Source organism: Poecilia reticulata, linkage group LG13, assembly GCF_000633615.1.
Source record: "Poecilia reticulata strain Guanapo linkage group LG13, Guppy_female_1.0+MT, whole genome shotgun sequence".
Lineage (NCBI taxonomy): Eukaryota > Metazoa > Chordata > Actinopteri > Cyprinodontiformes > Poeciliidae > Poecilia > Poecilia reticulata.
The window spans coordinates 17,202,727-17,217,623 of NC_024343.1; the positions used below are offsets into that span (position 1 = coordinate 17,202,727).

General features: G+C 40.9%; 1 protein-coding gene across 5 annotated transcripts in view; it reads right to left on the bottom strand.

Annotated features, from left to right (window-relative positions):
* npas1 (neuronal PAS domain protein 1) overlaps positions 1 to 14,897 on the bottom strand; it is a 94,260-nt gene that overhangs the window by 47,708 nt on the left and 31,655 nt on the right. For 4 of the 5 annotated variants that reach the window (XM_017308355.1, XM_017308354.1, XM_017308353.1 and 1 more), the window contains exon 1: positions 11,869 to 12,381. The exons of the other annotated variant lie outside the window; for it this stretch is intronic. The gene's annotated coding sequence lies outside the window, so the exon portion shown is untranslated. Of the gene's footprint in view, positions 1 to 11,868; positions 12,382 to 14,897 lie in introns of those variants that run through there. 5 annotated transcript variants of the gene reach the window in all.

Genomic DNA, 14,897 nt, shown 5'->3' on the forward strand with positions numbered 1-14,897 from the left:
ATCAGTCAGTAGAGCTTTGCCAGGGCAAAGGAAAATGGATTATGTCTCGAGTTCGAGCATGGCTATGCTGACCTCGGCTAAGAGGGGTCAGCAGAAGCCGGGCAGGTTTGGCAGATATCATTTCGCAAATCTGACCTTAAACAGCCAACATTAAATGCAAGCGAGAAATCTTCTTGGACAGATTTCAAAGGCAGACAAGTCAATAATCAGTTTCACAAAGAAAGAGAGAGATCGGGTCATCTTTCATTGTTTTATTCTGTCTTTAAGCAGCTAAAGGGAAGAGCAGAAAAGTAGGATGTCTATTTCTGACATGATCCGAGGTCAGCCATGTAAAAGCTGGCCTTTGTGGGCACAGATGTTGTATGCATTCGCATAAATATTTAAAACTTCAGCGTATGTATGACATACAGTAACAGAGCTTAATAATCCACAAAATACAGACAGAAGTTGACTACCTGAGCGAGGTGGTCAGGTTTTCCTGACTTTAGTTTGGTTATTTTACAATGGACTATGGTTGATCGAGCATTTGCTGTGGCTGCTCCTCGTCTATGGAACTCTCTCCCGGACTATTTGAGAGCCCCGCAATTATTGTCCGATTTTAAAACTGGCTTGAAAACCTTTCTTTTTAGACAAGCCTACTCCACCCTTAAGTGACTGTCTTTTTTTTATTGTTTTTGATTGCTGATTTTATTTGTTTTTGGCTGCACCGTGTTGCACTTTGAGATTTTTATTAATGAAAAGTGCGTTATAAATTAAATTGATTATTATTATTATTATTTATTATTATTATTATTATTATTATTATTATTAATGGAGAGAACTGCTGAGTCATTCACAATCAAACCTGGATCTCTATGGCACACGACTACATGTAAGAAAAAAGAAGTGGCAGCGTCTCTCGTGTGAGATAACGGAGAAAGTTCTGGAGTTCACCTGGGTGGCACTTGTTGCTGTGCACTGGCACTCAGCTGGCAGAAACAACAATCTTACACTTTTAGCTCCTTGCAAGAAAGAAAAATTTAGTTGTTTCTGGCTCCACCATCAATCACTCCAACTGGTTAGTGGAGTGATTGTAGGCTGACTGCCACAGCACATAGCGCAACCAATTAACCAGCTAATTGTAGCTAAGTTACTCTGTGAAGAGCAGAATTTCTAAAAGGTAAATTAAGCTGGTCAGTATTCTACATTTTCGCTTTTTTTGTAAATAGTATGAAACTTTTAATTTCACCATCAGCATCCAGAGAAAATCTCATAACGGTTTGTAATTTAAATTTTTTTTTTAGATATTATTTGGCTCTAGTGGCCTTTATTTGATAGTTAATTGACAGGAAAGTGGGTAATGAGAGAAGAAGACATGCAGCAAAGGTCGCCAAGGCCGGGAATCAAACCTGCGACAACTGCATCAAGGACTGAGGTCTCCATATGTGGGTTGTGCTTAACCCTTTTGCCACCACAGCACACACCGTAATTTAAACTTTTACAATTAATCCTAGTTTTGAAAATGATGAAAAAGCTGCAACGTAATCGCAATATTCTTCAGAAATTTTTAAAGTTGAATAATAAATTATTTGTGTTTGTGCTGCTTCTCTTTGAAATTACATTTAATATCTTGTGAAAAAAAAAATTCAATCGTGTCAGTTTCAGAACCGAGGTTTATTAAGGTTTTAAAAAGTTGACTTAAATGCCTTTCAATGAGTTGCCAAACGGAGAGCCAGACCGACCAGATCAAGTTTTCTACAGCTTAGAGTGAGGAAGCTGCTGCTGGGTCCTGCCAGTGCTTCACTATTTCCTCGCTTACAAGAAAAACTAAATTTTTCTGTTTGGAAAAAAATGTGACAATGATAAAACAGAGGTAGACATGGTCTGGAAACTAAATCAGTGAAACCAATCACTCCTATTAGAACAACTGTTTCAGCAAACGGACTCCAGACGGGCTAAACGGGCAGATATCTCAATGAATATCACCTTGGTATACTTGCAGAGCTTTAGAAAATAAAATGAAACATTCTGCACAATAAACACTGTAAATTAACTACTCAATTTATTTGGGGTTGATCCTACATTTTAGATTTTTCCTAAGGCATAACAAGTAGTATAAACCAATTCTATTGTACAGAACAATTTCACAACGGCCCGTGTCATGTTGGTACCACTGTTGGATAAACGTGGTTAATTTTCCGGCCTTACATTAAGCTCTTTCTAAAGTATTCCCACTGCCATCATATTCATTCACCTACAGCGAGCCTATATATTTTAATCCCATAAGAGGGACGCCGACAGATCCCTTTCCTTGGGAATCTGGGCAAGTCGACAGGGTCAAGCGGAGGGCAGAGCACCTCTGTAACAACTTCACCTTTGTCACCTTTTCTGCCTCACCTGGATAAATGCTCTTCATGCCAAATTAGGCTGTGTGGGGCTGGATGGAGGGATCAAAAGGAGACACAGACAGGAAACCGTTTTCACAGCCTCACGCTCACACACACGCATACACACGCACGCACACACACACAATACACAGCCAGCCTCCAGCCCATACCTGTGTGTTTATCTCTTAATTGACCCTATCTGTGCTTATCTAATCTGCCCTCCCCATCTTTCTGTCTCAAACTATCTCTGCATCTCTCACTGAGTCTGCCTCTATCTGAGCGGGCACGGGGCCGTAATGGACAGGAGCCTCCACAGTAATTATTCAATCAGCCTCATAACCTTGTCGCAGGTTGGGCGGCCCATTAATGCACTCGCTCAAATGGACCCCGCCACATTGACTGCTAATGCTCGGGCTAGCCGTTGCAGCACAACAGGCTGAATGTAGACATGTCATCCAGCTAGACGGAGTGTGAGACACCCCCAATCCCTCCAATCGAGCCGGGCTGCTTTATTCTGCTGCTGCGCAGCGGGAAACATATAGGACAAGCAAGGTGCGATTCCTGTAAGCACCAGGAGTAAAAAAATATACTGCGTTCACAGCTGTGGAGATCGACTCCCATCAAGTGTGACCGCAGGTGCTCGAAATGTGTTGCGGCTGCGCTATATACTCGTTAGTGTTGCGTATGTGTGTGTATGTGAGGGTGCCTTTGAGACTCCCGCCCTATAAAGTCATGCTCTCTTGGCAATGTGTCAACAGCAACAGAGAGGAGGGCACCGCGAGCGAACGCTCGTTCGCAAGCCACTCTTTGCTGCCCGCTTGGCTCCGGCTCTGTTTATTTTCAGCGGGGACGTTTAATTAGGGCCTCCAGCTGTCAGAGGTTCGTTAGCGCGCCCCTCCTCCTCCCCAAGCTGCCCCTCCCCGTAGGGAGTCAGGAGTTAAGGCAAATGAACACATTTAAGTCAAACAGCACGCCGACAGACAACAGCCCCGCCGCCTTGCCACCAGCTCCCCTAGGTAGGGGCATGGTTGTTTTATGCCTCATCTCCACAACCCCTGGGGCCCAATACAGAGTCTGGCCAAGACTGCGAATGCAGAGGCACAGGAGCTCTCATTGCCCACTAGAGATTACATGCACACTGCAGTCATGCGAAGGTGAAGAGCAGAAACAAGTCTGTGCAAGCCAGTAGTTTGCAGAAAACAACAAGGACTTCGCTTCTGAAGGTTTTTTGTTTCTAATTTTTTGTCAAAATTCAGCAGAATTATTCATAAAAAATATTTTATTCAACTTTTTTTATCCATTTATTGCATGCTGTATAGGTATGGTTGATATGAACTTCAGTTTTCTTTTCAAAACAGTGGGTTATTGTTGATATAGTGGTAAACTTTCCAAAAAAACACATGAGAAATAGTCAATCTTTTCGGCACTGTATAGAGTTAGACCTCAAATGAAAAAAAAAACACAAACACCTGTTTCTTATTTCTGTTTCTTTGCTTTTCTGTATCTCAAAATTAAGAATTTAGATTCTTACTTTCTGGTGAAGTGAAAACAGAAAACAAGTTAGCAGCTGAAGTAATAAGGTCTAGGAGAGGAAAATTGTGTCGTAAATGTCCAGGAATTTATCACTTACTCTCAACAACTGGTAATTATGTTTGGTTTTTATGTCCATTGAGCAGAATATTATATCTGTACGTGAGCAACTTGTTCTATTTTTATTGATTCTAATAGTTATGTGGTAGTTTGTTTCATCTACAAATTTAACAAAAATTTAATAAATAGAACAAATGTTAAAAGTTGTTGCAAATGTTTTTTGCCCAGTACTTCTGTTAGTACTGGGCAATGCGGTTTATATTTTTATGGTTATTTATTGCAGTGATGATAAATTTGTCTTTTTGTCAGTAAAAGTTATAACACCGTTTACATTAAGTGCAGTTGTACTGCTCAGAAGCCCACAATAAATTAGTTTATTGTTTAAAATAAACAGAAACACCTTAATTATCATCACTGCAGCCTGAAGTGACCAGCCTGAAGTGACCCAATTCAGATTTTTTGGCAATTAAGATTTTTTTGCCGGGGCCGTTCACACTGCCAGTAAATGCGATGCGTTCTGCAGTGTGAACGGGCAAACGACCTGAAAGTGTCCCGCATGCGCATTGGAGGGCGCAATAACGTCAGCGTTCTAAGTGTGCTGCCAACCGCCATAAAAAGAAGAAGTGCTCAGCGTTTGCGGCTTAGCCTGTGAACCAGGACGTCTCAGAAGTCATTGGAGTTCTCCCAGTGTGACCAGCAGACTGAAGTCCTGCCTGTGACCAGTGTTCCCAGTATAATAAATAAATGTTTTATTCTTTCACTTTTTGTTTATTTTTAAATATCTCAATCTGAAGTATTAGTGTAATAATGTAGCTTTTGTAATGAAATAAAAATTATTTTCTCTATTAGAATTATTTTCAGTCTTTGCTGTCAATAGCAGAGTTGCCATACTGTAATAAATATTTATTCTCTGGAAAAAAGTAAGAAAAATATGTAGTTTAATGTTTGACAATGATTGATTTATAAATCAAAAGTCATTTCTCAATACCGTATAAAAATAAATACAGGAAAATTATTTGTTTCTTGTCTTGAAATGTGAAAAGTACATTAAATTATGGAATTATGTAAATATATTCTTTAATAAAACACTAAAAGTGTGTCTGTTCATCAATTTCAATATAAAAATGATCAGAATCATTTCTATCAAATAAAACATTGTGTTCTTTATTCAGAAATGCCCCAAAACAATTAAGTAATCACATCAAAGGTTGGAAACGCTCTCTTTAGTAATTTCTTTGATTGCCATTTACTTGTATTAGCTTACTGGCATATATTCCACATTCAATATGGCCGACCCGCTCCATGAGGGGTCTACGTATTAATGTCTATTGTTTGCGGAAATAAACATGGAGTCTAGCGATGGAGCTTAGCTTACATATTTGAAGTTGTTGTCCGGCCAGAGCAGCATATTAACAACTTAATCCTCATATAGTCCGTCATGGTTGTTGTTTTTCTTCCCGCTTGCGCGTATCAGGACACAGAATAGTGAGATTTGTTGAGAATCAGTGACGTTCAGTTCGGATGAACGCGACCTGAACGTTAAGTCGCATTTGAATCGGATACGTGTCGGATATGGGTCACATTCGAAAAAGAATCTGACCTGTGCTGTTCACACTGCAATGAAAAGATCGGATACAGGTCGCATTACCTCAAAAAAATCAGAATTGGGTCACTTCAGGCTGCAGTGGGAACTTAGTGTTCTCCTAGTGCCAGCAGTAGATTAAGTTCTTTATATAGGAAAAAATGACGATGAAAACCATACTTACAGTTTTGGGGTTTTGCAAACAACATCAATCCCAGTTTAATCAATGTGAATATTGATGTTTCCCTGAAACTTTACTTATTAAAATGAGGTATGTTGTTTGTTTTGTTCCTTTTAAGGCTGTTTTATGCGATGCTGAGCACCTTTGAATTGGCTCCATTTCGCCAAATGCGTAACACTGCAGTTGCAATTCCAGGTAGTCATCCACAAATTTTATAAAAATTATTCATATTGCTTTCATGTCAACATTTATTTCTAAGGCAGATTTAAAACAATGGTTGACCAAAGTGAAGCATAAACTACAAAATAGCCAGAAATTCACAAAAATAATAAGACAACCATGAAAAGTTGCACAATAAGGAAACATGAAGCTGCATTTTAAGAGTCTCAAAAAAACTCTTAAAATGTGTAAAATTTGTAACATATTGTTCAAATCCTGAACCCTAATTCCTTCAACTTTTCACTTTTTTTCTATTTCTGCACCAGCATAAATAAGTTAAAAAAAATTGCATTGTTCAAATTCTCATCATTATAGAAACATTTCACTGCTAAGGATCTGCAGACAGCTCTCCCCTCGTTCTCTGCAGACCATTCCTCTTTAATTACATCAAACGTAAAAGGTAGAAAAAAACGGCACATGCATGCAACAGCAGTGTGAGATATTCCTTTGAATAATTTCTTATCAAATACAGAGCGCTCAATATCATGGAAGATGTTGAAAACATGGTTGGCTGTAACATGAGCAGAATATTTGATGTACTTAGTTTTCTATCTTTGCCTTTCATGTTGTTGAGTGCTTGTAAATGAGTGTCTGGAGCGTCCGGGGAGATGAAGTTTGGTATTCTGGTTGGAGGGCTTGAAAACTACTTATCATGCATTACGGCCGCGGTTGGACCTGAGGATTTGGAAGTCAAAACACTTTTTAATGTACAATTTTTCAGCCGCTGATCAATCGACAGCTGCTGGACATGAAGATCTACCCCCCCCCCCCCTCCACCTTCCCTCCCGCGATTCCGACTCGCTCGGCATTCCGCTTCCGTAGTGAAGCTACGGCTGCTCTTGACCTTGACAGTTCTGGTTGATTCCCAACCCAAGGTTCTCTTAAACTCTCAGGGGCCCTGGCGTCCGCCACCCCCTCCCCAGAAGAACGTCTCGCACTCGCATCATCTACAATCCGCATCCCCGCCCCACACCATCCTTTGCACTCAACCCGCCCCCCCCTTTTTTTTGCTCCTCCGCGGCCCTTGCTTGGGTCATTAATTATCTAATGGAATCAATACGCCGTTAGATTTGACCAGCGTGACCCCGCCCGCCCCCAGGTATCTCTGCAGTGATGAGCAAAGGAGGAGCTGCTCTGGGCTGGGTGTGAAGGAATGATGATAACAGCCAGCACAGGGAGCAGCATCCCTAAAACTGAAGGAGCGCAAAATAAAGAGATCAGCAAATAAATAAATGATTAAAGAGGGATAGAGGGGTGGACGGAGAGCACACAGGGGACGGGGGAAGCATAAGCACAAAAAAGAAACACAGGAAAGGAAACGATGAACAGATGAGGACGCTGGCAAATAAGAAGAGAGAAGGAGATTTGCTAATGTTCACCTTCTGTAATCAATATCTAGTCCCGCCTCTTCTTTTATTACGGAGAGCTTTGATGTGCGTGCTTTGATGTCCGCTCCTCGCAGGCGTGCGGCAACACAGAATGTCATAATTATCGTCCTCTACAGTCCAGGACACACATAAGAAATCCCTGGCTGTACCTGCACACATAAACTACGATGCTGAAACCATAAGTGTGCAGAATAGTTTGTTTTTTTTGTCTTGATTAATCTCAAAAAATGCCTCACGTGTTTCAAAACTTCAAAAGAGGCGGACTAAAAGAGGGTGGACTTTGTCTCACGATGGATGTTTGAGGGAAATAAGAGTTGTCCAGTTATTAATAATGGTGCGACTATATTTCATGAGTCAGACTGTTTGTTTACAGTGCTTTCAGTGGGTAAAAGAGAAACTAACAGACAAAAGTTTTCTTTGGTGGTATGAAGGAATGCAGTGCTGCCTTTCCCCCCACCTGTTGCCATACACTGCCAGTCAGCTGGCTGCAAAAACGTCTAAGCATTCAACTTACAAAAACATGAATTAGGCTGTTTGTCAATATTTAATGATTAAGGGTTTGATACAGTTAAGGGATTCTGCAGGTTTTACCAACTCAAATTTAAGACTTTTTTGAATGAAATGTAATACCTCTCCACAGAAATGTACAAATTTCATCCAGCCAACTGGAGATAAATTTGCACTTAACCAATACAGACACAAAAAAATCTAACCAGCTAGAAAAAAGGTATGTTAGCAATGAGTTACCGGTAGCCTCAAGTCAGAGAAAGCAATGAAGATGTGTGTTTGCAATTCAAACATTTGCATGACAGAAAAGCCCTGCCAGAAAAAAAATATATATATAGAAAATATGAGACTGAATTGTTCTGTCAAGATAAAATTTAAGATCTGTCACTAACATATTTAAAGCGAATGTTTTTAGGGGCTTCATTTTAGACACATTAATGTAAGACTTTTTAAGGATGTGCATACGCTCTGTTTAAACTTTATGAAGAGCTGCACAGTTAAATATTTCATCATGAGTTCAAGTAGCCTCCAGAGCTCTTTGCTTACTAATGAAGAAGCTGCATTGTTAAAGGAGAACACATGTAAAAGATGACATCAACCCAGAAGTGTAATTCACAAATGTTTCATTGCATAGACATAAAAATAATCATTTTACTCTGAAACACGAAAAGAGTGCTCCATAAAGATATCCACTGACATCTGCAAGTAAATTTAAGGAGGTTAGGGATGACTTTGTAGGTTTATTAAAGTTGGTCATTCATTGTCTTTGTTTAAGACACATTTGGATAGGACTGATAAAATTTTTTTTTTTTTAATCCAATTTTTTTTTCTGGGCAACAAAAATGATGATGTCTGACCGAACTGACTCAGCCATAAAAGAAAATATCCATGGACGTCCAGCATGTGGAGCTTGTCATGACAAGTGACAATAAAGAGGTGAAGAACATTTTAGAGGTTCTGTAAAAGCAAACAAACATGGAAAAAATAAGAAAGTTGACAGAAAAGCCTCCTTTCTGACTGTGGAGAAGTCAGCCAAATGGATTCAACCCTCTATCCAGGGCAGCAGATTGTAAATCCACTCTTGCAAGGCTTCACTATATCAGTGCTGACCTCTAAATAACCACAGGCCAAAGAACGGCACACAGGGCCACTGACTCAGGACTAAAAGTACACACTGAAGAAGCACACATGCTTAAGCGAACATGCTGATGAGTGTGGTAAACATGTCAGAAAGCCTGATAATAGTTGCACAAGCTGAGTGGGTGTTCTTCACTTTTGGAAAGCAAAACTGTCTTTGAAAGAAAAGTGTTTGAAACTTGTTGCTTTGTTTGAATATTTTAATTTCTGCTTTAAGCTGCGGAATCGCGGAAATGTTGAAAACTCAACAAGCCGCAAAAAACTGATATTGGACTTTAAAGGGGGGGGATCTGCATGCCGTTACATTTCCTGTAATCTCCAAATGCATGCGTGTGTTTGAGCGTGCACAGATCTCTTTGGGCGTCTGTGTGAATGACAGCGGGGGTTATGTAAGGAGCCACAGCGGGGCCGGAGCGGACAGTCCAACCGGAGATCAGGTCAGCAGAGTGTGACACTAAACACATCTCCCTGACACCGCGCTGACACCCTCTGTCACAGACCCACACACTGTCTGTCAGCGCTCTTCACACTCACACACACACACACACACACACGCACACACGCACACACACACACGTACACAATCGCTTGCACGGCAAGAGCAAAGAAGTGTGCAAGCGACTGTCTGTCAACACACTGACCACCTTAGAGTGTGTGTTTCTAAGAGAGCAGCAGAGAGAGGAGAAAAAATCAAGAGATAAAAGAAACAGGAGAGCAGGAGACGGGGTGTTTACCTGCCGAGCTGAAGACGGTCATTATATGTCACAAAAAGCGAGTGTTTGAAAAAATTAGGCTAGAAAAGAAAGAAACGAGCTCACAAATGACATTAAATCCCATTTCGTCTCGTAACGGCCGCAGCAGGTAACCGCTGAAGACCAATTACCACAAACAAAAAAAGTTACTTTTCTAAAACAGCTACAATCTTCCATCATACCCCTTTCCCTTCTTCTGGTTAAAGTCCTTTTAATCGAATGCCAGAAAAAGTAGGTGGAGAACAGTCCTGCCCCTCCTTCACCTGTTGCTGCACACTGCTGGTTAGCTGGGTAAAAGAATACTTTTACACATTTCTCTTGTTTACAAGAATAACAGTCATGATATTGACTCACTCTGGATAATGTAATGGATAGTATTATTGTACCTATGACAAAGCAGCAGGAACACATCATGTCAAACATCCTGGTTTTTCCAGTTTTGCACCATCAGGCCTTGGTGTTTTTATTCAAGGGCATCATCCCATGTGATTCTCATACTCCATGCGTAGTCAGGATATATTTTATCTTTCGTGAACTTAACCCGAGTTCACTTCTTCTGCCTTTGGCACAAACCTGCACCTCCTTAAATGCAAAAGAAAAAAAAGAAAAGCTAAGGAAATAAACTTGTGTCTGGCTCTCATAAAAAGGGCCTAAAGAGAGGTCGCAAGCAAAACATCCTGCACATGCAGTTTCTGAAACGGATGGAGAGGCTCAGCGGCTCAGGAGGCTGGGGTATAAACCGTACCGTGCAATGATTCGCTTTGGACTCTGGCTCCTTTTGGAGCCAATCTGTGCTCAAGCAATTACAATCCTTAAAGCGGAAACATTCATGGTGTAATGAATTTTAAAGTACATATTTTTACGATGGGGTTAGGTTCTACAGGAAAAAAAGGAAACTTGTTCTGAAATTCCTTTTTATTTTTCCAAACATTTTTTTGACACCTCATCCACATACATCGGAGCGAGTTCGTGTTGTGGTGGAATGTATCTGCAAGGCACCTGCATCCTCAGCAGGTGTGGATGCAAATGAACTTGTCGGCGGCGCTTGAAACAGACCACAATTTACACAAAAACCCACAACATAAATTTTCGAATGGGCGTGCACATATTTACATTTAGATCGACGCACAGGCTTATAAACAGAATCGGACTGAAAACGTCACCTAAATGTAATCGAGTTTGACTTTTGCTTCACTTGTCAAAGAGAAATAATATTAAAAAAGACATAGAGACGGGTGGGGGTTTGGGGGGAAATGAAAACATGGGTTTTCTATGTGATGGTTTGATGCTGTTATTTACTTTACAGCAGCAGTGAAATGCTGCCTGTTTGTCACAGTCATTCTGCCAATTTGGACCACCTGCTGCAAAACACCCCGAAGGCAGCGAATGCTACCGAGCCAGTAAGCTGTGACCAATTCAGCCTCTGCAGGTGGAGACGGGCACACATGCCGTTCACTCTCTGCCTTCCTATCTCCAAACAGCAGACGCATTCAAACAAGCACGCCGAACATAAACGTACACGATTATTTGGCTTATCTGGACAGCAATGAATTTGGTTTGCTAGTTTAAACTTATGAAACACACAAAGAAGTTTATGTAAAAAAATAAAATTAAATAAAAATAGAGTAAAGAAAGAAAAATGGATGTTGTGCCTCCAAGGGACGACGGTTTGGTTTAATTTCATCAAATGATGCGTTAATGTTAATTTAATAGTTTATATTTACATGTTTTTTTCTGATTACACGTGTACCCAATAAGTGCCATCCTCTCACTCAGTTATATGGAGAGAATATCAAACCTTTTAACATGAAGGTCATAGTTGTTAAAATTTCTACATTTTATTCATAAATAAAAAAGTTCTGTGCTCACAAGTTTTTCTCATTTGAGAAGAAAAACGAACTTTGTTGACGCTCAAAAGTTTTCATGAACCTTTAACCAGTTGCATGAAACAACAAATCAGTCGATCAAAACACATTTCTGACTGAAACTGAAAGTTTAAGGATGAGAATAACTTTGCAAGTGTGTGTCCAACTGCGCTCATCCGGCAACGGTGTGCGCACAGCCGCACGCCTGCCTGCATACGTGTGTGTGTGTGTGTGTGTGTGTATGTGTGGACTGTAAGTTGTTAGATCTATTATCTACTCACCTGACGGGCATTTCCATCCGCGTGCGGTTGATCTGATCCACTTTGTTGTCTTCCTCTTTCTCCTCCTCCTCCCCCTCCTCCTCTCCTCTAAGGTGCCCCCTTCTCTGCCCTGGCAGTGCCCACCCCACCTCCGACACCACCACCACCGCCACCGCCTCCTCCTCCTCCAGCAGCAGCAGAAGCAGCAGCGCCCCGAGCTCAGACACAGCAAACAGACGCGGTGTGTGTGAGCCAAAGGGGGGCCGGCTGGGACAGTCAGGAAGGGGTGGGCACCGTCAATCCCCTCACTTTCACAAAAGCCGTGGCCGCGCAGCCGGACGCATCCTGTTGCAAGAGTGTGTGCCTGTGACAGCGGAGGAAGGAGACTGTGTGGATGCGTGTGTGCGTGTGTGTGTGTGTGACGAGCTGATGCGGCTCTCCCCGAGTCTCGGAATCACTTCACTAACACTCTGCTCCGCTGCGTCTTGGAGATGGACTCGGATTAGGACACAGCCAGTGTGAGAATCTCTTTCTCTCTGTCTAACTCCCTCCCACCCTCCCTTCTTCCAGCCGGCGCGCTCCCTCCCACCCTTCCTCTCCGCCGCTCAGTCATTCACTCTCCTCGCTGAGCTTCTTTCTTTTCATTTCCTCTTGGGAAAGCCGTGCACACCAGTTGTCTCTGCCTTCAGCTGCTCCATGCCTCCCTCCCTCTCAGTCACTAGTAAATATAAAAGGCATGCTTGTACAGCCCCTCGCCTCGGCTTCCCTCTGACTCTCCCTCCCTAACTCGCTGTGTCTCATGCTTTCGTTTACCCCCACCCCTTTTCCCCTTTCTCAGTTTCTTTCTCACTGTCAAAGCTCCCTTTCAAATGCTGATTAGCAGCAAAAAAAAAGAGAGAGAGAGACACACACACAAGGAAGGAGAAAGGATGCCTGAAACAAGTGGGAGATTCCATCACATTCAAACAGATTGCACAATGTGACTGGCGTTCTGTAAACACTTGTTTTTGTCACTGTAGGGGGGCTTCCACACCGACTGGACACTTGCTAGAGCATCAAAATGAATTACGAAGACATTTTACTCTGAAAATGTAAGATTCTCTCTCTTTGGAAACTTATCTGTATCCAACATTTCAATCAAACATCGAAAAGATTCTGAATTAAAACGACTTTATTTTATTTCAACATTTTCCAGTGTAAAAATCTTCTCGTCTAAAACTTTGGCTTAGGGTCTGCTATCGGTTTTAACCACCTTAAAATTCAAGAAATGAGAATGGATCATTTGTTTTCTGATTTTTGATCCCAGTTCAAACTTTACGTGAACAAAAAAATTCAATCAAAGTAACGATTACCAATAACAGAGTAAGTTATATCCAAATACACTGACTTGAAAAATGTTCATACGTTCTTCAAATTTTTCCACATCTTATGGGAAAACTACAGCCAAAACTAAATGATTAGCAGTTTTTAGGTAGGGAATGGTTCAAATACAAATCTGAAAAAGTATGTAAGGCTTATGAGACAAAAATAAAACATTTTAGAGCAAAAACCTAAGAGTGAGGGAAAACTTACTCTGCAGTGTCCCCTGAACACAACATCCCGACTGTGAAACATGGTGGTGGTAGTATCATGATGTGGGGATGACTTGATGGGATAATGAATGGAAATAAATCTCAAAAGAAAATCGGTCAGAGGCTGCAAAAGTCTTAGGACTGGGACAAAGGTTAGCCACACAAAGTAAACAGCTTAGATAAAAATATCTCCATGTGTTACAATGGCACAGTCGAATGTGAAGCAAGGCCTGAAACTAAATGTACACTTTCCATCCAATCTGACTGAAGCTAAACAGATTGTTTTGTTTTTTTTACACTTCACAATTATGTTCTACTTTGTGTTGTTCTATCACATAAAATCCCAATCAAAATACTTCAGAGTTTACGGCTAATCACTGTGAAAATGTTCAATGGGAACTTTGCAGGGCTCTGTATATTTCGTCTTAGTGTTAAACCCTTACGTTGAAAATCTAAGTAATTTTGTTACCTTCAGGGACAGAAAGGTAGCATCCCTATCAAACTGTTTCATTATGTGGCCAACTTTTTAACTGCTGTTGATTGGTTCTGCTGTTTGTAATTCACCGTGCTCCTCCGCTGCCAATCACATTAATGCCCATAGCTCTGAGCAATCTGTGTCCGCAAAGTCTGCGACCAGCCAATCATGCCCAGACAGGGGACTGTGGCCAAAATGGATATTCATGCGGTCAGACAAGAACACTGTTCAGAGCTGAACTAACTTAGGTTACCAGAAATTTTAAATTATAAAATGTCATGTCTGAGGGAACCTGTACAGCCTGTAGAGCACACCACTGCCAGGTGTAATGTGAGTTTAACGGAAACGTTCAAAAAGTAATCAACTTTAACAAGTAGAAGAAAAAAAAAAACTTAAGATCAGTGCTTTAAATAGCTGAATTATTCATTACATTCAAATAGGATTTGGGATCTCTTTTGCCAAAACGAATCTCAGTCGTATGGTACACAGTGAGAAGTTTCTAGTGAACAAATGTATGGAAAGCAATGCAGCAAACAAATTGTTTATGTATTTTCACCTAATACCATTTTATAGCACAGTCAAGTAACGATGTTACCTTCAGTTGTTATAAAAATGCTGAATATTAAACATGACTTAAAATATATTAGACTTTGTAATTTAAGGTCTGGGTACTGGCATTAAATGACTCCTACTCTTTCTGACACGCCGCCTCAGAAAGTCATCACAACAATGCTTCTCATTAAACAGTTCTTAGGAAGAACGCTGGACTGAGAAGTAGTTTGCATGGTAAGCTCAGCAGACGTGCAGTTTCACATTTTGATGTTAGTTCATGTGCTAATAGGACGCAACCAAGGGCATTCAATAACATTTTCATGGTCAAAGAGAGTACTTTTTTGTGAAATTTGAAGCAAGAACAGCATTGCCCTGCTAATCTACAGTGAAGATGTTCTGATATACTTTGATTAAACTGAAGCACATTACACACACACACATATATATATATA